Source organism: Bombus vosnesenskii, unplaced genomic scaffold (assembly GCF_011952255.1).
Source record: "Bombus vosnesenskii isolate JDL3184/JDL3185 unplaced genomic scaffold, Bvos_JDL3184-5_v1.1 scf7180000016097, whole genome shotgun sequence".
NCBI lineage: Eukaryota > Metazoa > Arthropoda > Insecta > Hymenoptera > Apidae > Bombus > Bombus vosnesenskii.
The window spans coordinates 27,501-37,500 of record NW_022884276.1 but is presented as its reverse complement, the minus strand read 5'-3'; the positions used below and the strand labels follow the sequence as shown (position 1 = coordinate 37,500).

At 45.8% G+C, this 10,000-nt stretch overlaps 2 non-coding genes across 2 annotated transcripts; both read right to left on the bottom strand.

Annotated features, from left to right (window-relative positions):
- Positions 1-1,235: 1,235 nt before the first annotated feature.
- LOC117241551 lies at positions 1,236-1,390 on the bottom strand. Its single transcript, XR_004495051.1, has one exon. It is a non-coding gene; the product is annotated as a 5.8S ribosomal RNA (ribosomal RNA).
- A 2,756-nt stretch (positions 1,391-4,146) lies between these two features.
- On the bottom strand, positions 4,147-6,059 carry LOC117241554. The gene has a single exon (XR_004495054.1). It is a non-coding gene; the product is annotated as a small subunit ribosomal RNA (ribosomal RNA).
- Positions 6,060-10,000: the final 3,941 nt, after the last annotated feature.

The window sequence follows — 10,000 nt, the reverse complement described above, 5'->3', positions numbered from 1 at the left end:
CTTCGTAACGGACTCACATGCGCATCTTCCTCGGGTACAGAAACGCTGCGGAAAACACCTCGAGCTTGTAGTACAGCGGCACCCGTGTATAGCCGATCTTAGACACACGCTAGTTCGCACACGCATTACATATATAATATGTAAGATTTCCGACGAACGTGGCTTTTTGGGAGCCAGGCGCGCGGGCAGAGAGATACACGACGACGGGGAAAATTCGTCCCGATACGAGTACGTGTACTCTCCGATCTCCGCGCTACGCTGGGGATCATACCTCCCTAAGTCGTCAGAGCGTTCGAAGAAATCTCGCGTGTGCGTTCCCGGATCTACGGCTGATACTTTCGGGGCTTGTAAAAAAGCACAGAGCGTGTAAAACGCAACGACGACCCATCGATGCGACGGTCCTCGTTGTTGTCAGTCGCTTTCGCGAAGAGACGGAGTGGGCATTCGATCCCTGGGGCTGTACGAGAGTCTTAAGAAAAGACGGTAGATTATGGCAAAGTTTCGCACGCCATCGAGTTTAGGTTTTTGGTTCTCTCTTCTCTCCTCTCTCGACCGAGTTCCCATATTTGCTTTCTCTCTCTCAGTCTCGCCAAATATAATATTCGTTTAAGACGACGTCGGGGGCGCGGACCTTCGTGCGTCGAACACCGGCAAACGTAGCATATATCGCCTGATATGAAAAAAAAATCGGTCACGAGGAGAACACTACGAGTATATACGTTCGATAACCGATACACGAAGCGGTGCATAAGCGGGCGGTCGCCCTCGTAAGGACGACTCACGACGCCGCGAGCACTCACGCAGGTCCGTGACGGTTCTCTCCGCTCTTATTCGTATCCCTTCGTATACCTTCGTCCGACTCTGAAACGTTCTCTTATAATTTTTAAGAAGAACGACGGCGGGTTGTCAAGGCAAGAAGGGACAGAGAGAGACAGAGGTAGAGTTTCGTAGTCTCCCGTGAACACGATAGATTATATATCGAGCATGCGTACGACTTGCACGGTCTCTGCACGACCGCGACGAACGCCGACGAGCGTCCAACAATCGCTCGTACGTCGCGTATGTTCTCTCCGTCCGCTCTTATTCGTATCCTCGTTCTTGTACCTTCGTCCGACTCTGAAACGTTCTCTTATATAAAGAAGAACGACGGCGGGTTGTTAAGGCAAGAAGGGACAGAGAGAGACAGATACGGAGAGTGACGATACGCAACGCAAGCAGTCTTAGGTTTACGTGAGCAACCCTCAGCCAGGCGTGGTCCAGGAATTGTATCCGTGGACCGCAATGTGCGTTCGAAATGTCGATGTTCATGTGTCCTGCAGTTCACACGTTGACGCGCAATTAGCTGCGTTCTTCATCGACCCACGAGCCAAGTGATCCACCGTTCAGGGTAATCTTTTATAAATTTACAACAGTTCAGTACTCAAATGTACTCTTCTCGGTTCTATCGAAGCCGAGTTCCGTCACGTTCGACCAACGGGAATCGAACGCGCAGAAGTCGCCATAGAATTGACGACACAAAACGTTCGAAAAAAAAAGAAACCGACGAACGCGCGAAGATACGCGCGTTCGCCGGCCGGGCGTAAAGTACATTATGATATATAACAACCATCGAGATCGAAGCTCCGTTCGTCAGGAAACGACGGGGATATATACACCCGATTCTGAATCCTCTGTACAGCACACGATCTCGCGAACGAGTAAGCACGGTGGCTAGCCCATGTTATATATGTGTTTGATTCTACTCTCTCGTCCAATTATTCAAGAAACAGCGCGCGTGCATCTCTCCATCGTTCGGGTGATAGTAAAGATTCGATGGGATTCGCGCGGCCGTCCGCCTCGAGCGGTCTTTCGTCCCAATATCCAGAAGCAGAGTTTGAAAAACTCTAGCGACGGCACGGGTGTCCGACTCACGACATCGAGGTTTCGAAGCCGGCGATCCCCTCCGAACGGATGGCGACCACGCGACGACTGAAAGCATGAAAAATCGACGAAAGATAGAACACATCTCCGTTCGGGTGGTGTTTTTTTTAAAAAAAAAAACAAAAATTCGATGGGACTCTCAGCCATCGTCCTCGCGCGGTCTTTCGTCCCAATATCCAGAAGCAGAGTTTGAAAAACTCTAGCGACGGCACGGGTGTCCGACTCACGACAACGAGGATAGACAGCCGGTCCCCTCCGAACGGGTTATGCGACGATAAACTCGATGAAACTTTAGTCTCGTTCAGGTAGTGTGTGTCTTGTAAATCAAAAATTCGATGGGACTCGCATCCATCGTCCTCGCGCGGTCTTTCGTCCCAACATCCAGAAGCAGAGTTTGAAAAACTCTAGCGACGGCACGGGTGTCCGACTCACGACAACGAGGATAGACAGCCGGTCCCCTCTGAACGGTATATTATATATGCGATGATAGACGACAAACTGGATGAAACTTTAAGTCTCGTTCAGGTAGTGTGTAAATAAAAAATTCGATGGGACTCGCATCCGTCGTCCTCGCGCGGTCTTTCGTCCCGATATCCAGAAGCAGAGTTTGAAAAACTCTAGCGACGGCACGGGTGTCCGACTCACGACAACGAGGAAAGACAGCCGGTCCCCTCTGAACGGTAGTATATTATATGAAACTTTAAGTCTCGTTCAGGTAGTGCGTAAATCAAAAATTCGATGGGACTCGCATCCGTCGTCCTCGCGCGGTCTTTCGTCCCGATATCCAGAAGCAGAGTTTGAAAAACTCTAGCGACGGCACGGGTGTCCGACTCACGACAACGAGGATAGACAGCCGGTCCCCTCTGAACGGTATATAATATACATTATGCGACGGTAGACGATCGACTAGACGAAACCTTAGTCTCGTTCAGGTGGTGTAAAAAAAATTCGATGGGATACGCACGCACGGCTGTCGTCGTCCTCGAGCGGTCTTTCGTCCCAATATCCAGAAGCAGAGTTTGAAAAACTCTAGCGACGGCACGGGTGTCCGACTCACGACATCGAGGCTTCGAAGCCGGCGGCGTTCCCCTCTGAACGAGCTTCGGCTAGACTAGTTACGAATCGTTGCTACACATCGTCTTCATCGCCGTCGTCGACATCGACATCATCATCATCATCATCGGTCATCGTCGCATAGCGGGCCAACATCCACGCGATGCGTCTTCGTTCTAGGTTACCCGATCCACGAGTATGTTACACGTGGTTTCGTTATTTCGAACGAAACGACATACGAAGAGCACACGCCCTTTGGGTAGGAAGCACGTTTCGAGAACGACGAGAGTTTCGATGAAAGAGACGAGAGAAGTCGACGCAGAAGGTATCCATGGATCTTCGAAGAGAACCTTCGAAGATGTATATCGGTATCCTTTCGCTCTGCGCGACTCGCTACAAGTTCTTTCGCTCTCGTCGACTCGTTCTAGACGCTTCGTTCGATCCCAAAGAGGAGTCTTCGATATGTCCCGTTGCTAGGAGGAGAACAAACGCAACACAGACCACGAAACATAGAAGAGAATAGGCGAGCATGATCTCTCCGACACGAGGCACTTTAGAGATTTTCTTATTAGTTTGCATGGACTTTTATATTTCGTTTGTACGGTTTCCACGATGCAAATACGAAATACGAGATCGTGACGGCGGGTCTTTCTGTGTACGGCCTCTCGCAGGCGCCACGACTGCATTTCTCTTTACACCTGGTTTCCATCGTAATTTTTTCGTTTGATATCGAGCCTTAACTTTTGTTGGCTCTTTCGAAGCTAGAGTTCCCTTTTATTAGAATTTCATATATATGTTTTATTCGGAGACGGCGGGTCTTTCTGTTTACGACCTCACGCAGGCGCCTCGAATAAGTTTCATTCGCATTTCGTTTTTATACTTGTATATATATATATATATATCTCTTCATCCCGATGATCGAGAGAGAGTGCCACCTTCTCTTCGTATAATTCCGTAGCTGGAGGGTCGTCTCCTCCTTAAGAATATTTCTATTCGTGCCAACGGAGGTTGCCAAGCTCCCTGGCGTTTTCGTTTGTTAAAGTATATAGCTTGTTAATACGTCGTATATACTTTCGTCGATACAGGAGGAGTACAGCTCCTTACCGACCATTGATATATATTTCATAGTTTTTTTATATGTGTTCAAGTCAAATTCTTTTGGTATCGTATCGTTAATGATCCTTCCGCAGGTTCACCTACGGAAACCTTGTTACGACTTTTACTTCCTCTAAATGATCAAGTTTGGTCATCTTCCCGGTAACATCGGCAATGCTTATCACATTGGCCGCGCACCAGTCCGAAGACCTCACTAAATCATTCAATCGGTAGTAGCGACGGGCGGTGTGTACAAAGGGCAGGGACGTAATCAACGCGAGCTTATGACTCGCGCTTACTGGGAATTCCTCGTTCATGGGGAATAATTGCAAGCCCCAATCCCTAGCACGAAGGAGGTTCAGCGGGTTACCCGGGCCTTTCGGCCAGGGAAAACACGCTGATTCCTTCAGTGTAGCGCGCGTGCGGCCCAGAACATCTAAGGGCATCACAGACCTGTTATTGCTCAATCTCGTGCGGCTAGAAGCCGCCTGTTCCTCTAAGAAGATTTGTTTGTACGTTGGTAGTAAAAACCCACCGACCGAAGCCGGGGGCCTTCGAGATACCATAAGTTACGTCTATTTAGCAGGCTAGAGTCTCGTTCGTTATCGGAATTAACCAGACAAATCGCTCCACCAACTAAGAACGGCCATGCACCACCACCCACCGAATCAAGAAAGAGCTATCAATCTGTCAATCCTTCCGGTGTCCGGGCCTGGTGAGGTTTCCCGTGTTGAGTCAAATTAAGCCGCAGGCTCCACTCCTGGTGGTGCCCTTCCGTCAATTCCTTTAAGTTTCAGCTTTGCAACCATACTTCCCCCGGAACCCAAAAGCTTTGGTTTCCCGGAAGCTGCCCGCCGAGTCATCGGAGGAACTTCGGCGGATCGCTGGCTGGCATCGTTTATGGTTAGAACTAGGGCGGTATCTGATCGCCTTCGAACCTCTAACTTTCGTTCTTGATTAATGAAAACATTTTTGGCAAATGCTTTCGCTTCTGTCCGTCTTGCGACGATCCAAGAATTTCACCTCTAACGTCGCAATACGAATGCCCCCATCTGTCCCTATTAATCATTACCTCGGGGCTCCGAAAACCAACAAAATAGAACCGAGGTCCTATTCCATTATTCCATGCACACAGTATTCAGGCGAAGGTAGCCTGCTTTAAGCACTCTAATTTGTTCAAAGTAAACGTATCGGCCCACCTCGACACTCAGTGAAGAGCACCGCGATGGGATATTAGTTGGACCGCCCGCGAGGAGCTAAGCCCACCGATAGGACGTACCACATAATGCCAGTTAAACACCGCGAGCGGTGAACCGACACTGTGACACACAGATTCAACTACGAGCTTTTTAACCGCAACAACTTTAATATACGCTATTGGAGCTGGAATTACCGCGGCTGCTGGCACCAGACTTGCCCTCCAATTGGTCCTCGTTAAAGGATTTAAAGTGTACTCATTCCGATTACGGGGCCTCGGATGAGTCCCGTATCGTTATTTTTCGTCACTACCTCCCCGTGCCGGGAGTGGGTAATTTGCGCGCCTGCTGCCTTCCTTGGATGTGGTAGCTGTTTCTCAGGCTCCCTCTCCGGAATCGAACCCTGATTCCCCGTTACCCGTTACAACCATGGTAGGCGCAGAACCTACCATCGACAGTTGATAAGGCAGACATTTGAAAGATGCGTCGCCGGTGCTAGATGACCATGCGATCAGCACAAAGTTATTCAGAGTCACCAAAACAAACGATGGACGGACAGACGAGCCATCCGCCACCGATTGGTTTTGATCTAATAAAAGCATTCCTACCATCTCTGGTCGGAATCTGTTTGCATGTATTAGCTCTAGAATTACCACAGTTATCCAAGTAAATGTAGGTATGATCTAAGAAACCATAACTGATTTAATGAGCCATTCGCGGTTTCACCTTAATGCGGCATGTACTGAGACATGCATGGCTTAATCTTTGAGACCATATGACTATGATGGGGACATTGGCGTTTCGTATCAACCAGGGATCTTATTCGTATAACAATTCTTATAAATTTCGTTTAAGTTCTCTTAGTGTCGTAGGTGGGACGTAAGCACCGTACGACGAGACTTTTCGTTCTTAAGATAGATATATTATACAATATATCTCCTAGCGACGTTCGAGATACACCCATATTTCAGTAATAATCTTCGAACGCCGCTCGCAGCCACTTTGTAATTCTCAACTCCACCTCCTCTCTCTCTCTCTCTCTCTCTCTCATAGTCTTATATAGAATGTTTAAGATCATACTTCTAAAGGAACATTCCTTTAATAATGCTGTCTTCGTGTAAAAAGACATATCTCAGTTAGAATATCTTAGCGGTAAAGCACGTATACACCTCACGCTGAACGAACAAGCGCGTATCCCAGTGCGTCATGCTGGACATACCGTAAGAATATTCTTCCCAATCGGTAGAACATTTTCGGTAGAAAACATACTACGCAAAGATAGTACGCTCCTACCGCCTCATCGAATACTTCTGCGAAAGCAGAAGTTTTTATAGAAAGCAGACGGTTATACTCTTTTTGAATGAATCGATGCTCAGTTAGTACAAGCACACACGCATCTAACAACTTTTGTTAGAATACGTACACACAGGTCACCAGCTTCCCGACTCAGGGGAACCTTGCCACGATATTTGGTCATTACGTCCAGGACAGCGACCCGCGGCGCAGCAGTGTAGAGAAAAAACCAGAACGAGAACGGAGGAACAGTCGAGAAATAGCGTAAAATACACTAAGACTCGAGGAGCGGTGACTGAATTCTCAACCGAGGCCGTAGAATAGCCACGCGCTCAACGCTGTTCCGACCGAACCGTCCGGCTCGACGTCTCTCTTATAGATACGAAAGCGCCAGCCGGAAGGCCGGCGCCGGCCGGGCTAGCGGCCGCGCGCTTACGGTGCAAAACCTCCGTAGCAACGTACCGTTCGGAAGGGACGCTGGAACTTAGTCTCGCGAACGCTCGATCACTACTATACAAAGCCAATATCCAACCATCGAAATACATTACCAGACGTTTTATTAACATAATAGAAATGCATTTTTACCAAAAAATTAATTTTTTTTTTCACCGAAAAATTCCATCAGTAAACATACTCTTATATCGAATACGGACAAAAAACAAGTTTATAATCAATTACAATACGTTAAAATAAGTAGAAATATGCAAAAAAATATATACCTTGTAACGTTAATTAACGAAAAAATTGGAAAAATATCCCAGTCGTGTCAGTCCGACGAACGCTAATTTTTTGAAAAAATCGATAAAAATGTTTAATCCCGACGTATTTAATAGAGATAGAACGATTCCCGTAAAAAAATTTATACCTTGTAACGCTTTTTAACGAATAAACTCGAAAAAACTTTTTCGCGCCCGGAATTTTTCTAAGTCCCAACGTACCGGCTCGGAATTTTTCTATGTTCCAACGACCGGTCGTGTCGGTTCGAACGTTTTTATATCCGTCCGCGGACGATATAAACGCTTAATCCCGACGTGTTTCATCGAGTTATAACGATTTATGCAAAAATATTCGTACGTTGTAACGCTTTTTAACGAATTAACTGAAAAAGAGTGTTCGGTCCGAAAATTTTCTAAGTCCGAACGACCGGACGCATAGGTCCGTTTTTAAAAATCGTTCTCGGACGGAAATAAACCATTAATCCCGACGTATTTCGTCGAGTTACGTCGATTTATGCAAAAAAATTCATACCTTGTAACGCTTTTTAACGAATAAACTCGAAAAAACTTTTTCGCGCCCGGAATTTTTCTAAGTCCCAACGTACCGGCTCGGAATTTTTCTATGTTCCAACGACCGGTCGTGTCGGTTCGAACGTTTTTATATCCGTCCGCGGACGATATAAACGCTTAATCCCGACGTGTTTCATCGAGTTATAACGATTTATGCAAAAATATTCGTACGTTGTAACGCTTTTTAACGAATTAACTGAAAAAGAGTGTTCGGTCCGAAAATTTTCTAAGTCCGAACGACCGGACGCATAGGTCCGTTTTTAAAAATCGTTCTCGGACGGAAATAAACCATTAATCCCGACGTATTTCGTCGAGTTACGTCGATTTATGCAAAAAAATTCATACCTTGTAACGCTTTTTAACGAATAAACTCGAAAAAACTTTTTCGCGCCCGGAATTTTTCTAAGTCCCAACGTACCGGCTCGGAATTTTTCTATGTTCCAACGACCGGTCGTGTCGGTTCGAACGTTTTTATATCCGTCCGCGGACGATATAAACGCTTAACGTGTTTCCCATACGTACGTTGTAACGCTTTTTAACGCTCGGTCCGAAAATTTTTTTTCCGATCGTTCCAACGACCGGTCGTGTCGGTTCGAACGTTTTTATATCCGTCCGCGGACGATATAAACGCTTAATCCCGACGTGTTTCATCGAGTTATAACGATTTATGCAAAAATATTCGTACGTTGTAACGCTTTTTAACGAATTAACTGAAAAAGAGTGTTCCCCGAAAATTTTCTCGTCCGAACGACGCATAGGTCCGTTTTTAAAAATCGTTCTCGGACGGAAATAAACCATTAATCCCGACGTATTTCGTCGAGTTACGTCGATTTATGCAAAAAAATTCATACCTTGTAACGCTTTTAACGAATAAACTCGAAAAAACTTTTTCGCGCCCGGAATTTTTCTAAGTCCCAACGTACCGGCTCGGAATTTTTCTATGGCAACGACCGGTCGTGTAACGGTTCGAACGTTTCTAAGTATACCGTCCGGCGGACGATATAAACGCGTTCCACGTGTTTCATCGAGTTATAACGATTATATGACAAAAATATTCGTACACGCTTTTTAACGAATTAACTGAAAAAGAGTGTTCGGTCCGAAAATTTTCTAAGTCCGAACGACCGGACGCATAGGTCCGTTTTTAAAAATCGTTCTCGGACGGAAATAAACCATTAATCCCGACGTATTTCGTCGAGTTACGTCGATTTATGCAAAAAAATTCATACCTTGTAACGCTTTTTAACGAATAAACTCGAAAAAACTTTTTAAAGTCCCAACGTACCGGCTCGGAATTTTTCTATGTTCCAACGACCGGTCGTGTCGGTTCGAACGCGTCGGACGATATAAACGTCCCGATTTCATCGAGTTATAACGATTTAAAAAATATTCGTACGTTGTAACGCTTTTTAACGAATTAACCGGTCCGAAAATTTTCTAAGTCGGACGCATAGGTCCGTTTTTAAAAATCGTTCTCGGACGGAAATAAAAATCCCGACGTATTTCGTCGAGTTACGTCGATTTATGCGTAACGCTTTTTAACGAATAAACTCGAAAAAACTTTTTCGCGCCCGGAATTTTTCTAAGTCCCAACGTACCGGCTCGGAATTTTTCTATGTTCCAACGACCGGTCGTGTCGGTTCGAACGTTTTTATATCCGTCCGCGGACGATATAAACGCTTAATCCCGACGTGTTTCATCGAGTTATAACGATTTATGCAAAAATATTCGTACGTTGTAACACTTTTTAGCGAGTTATTTCGAGTTGAACTTTCGGTACTTTCGTAGCGGTGCGAAAAAATTCTAAGTTCCAACGTCCCGGTCATGTTGGTCCGGAGGATGAAATTTTTTAAAAAAATAAAGTGAAATCGCTACTTTCGACTAGATTTCGTCGAAGATAACGATTTCACGCAAAATTTGTATACCTTATAACGCTTTTTAGCGAGTTATTTCGAGTTGAACTTTCGGTACTTTCGTAGCGGTGCGAAAAAATTCTAAGTTCCAACGTCCCGGTCATGTTGGTCCGGAGGATGAAATTTTTTAAAAAAATAAAGTGAAATCGCTACTTTCGACTAGATTTCGTCGATACATAACGATTTCACGCAAAATTTGTATACCTCATAACGCTTTTTAGCGAGTTATTTCGAGTTGAACTTT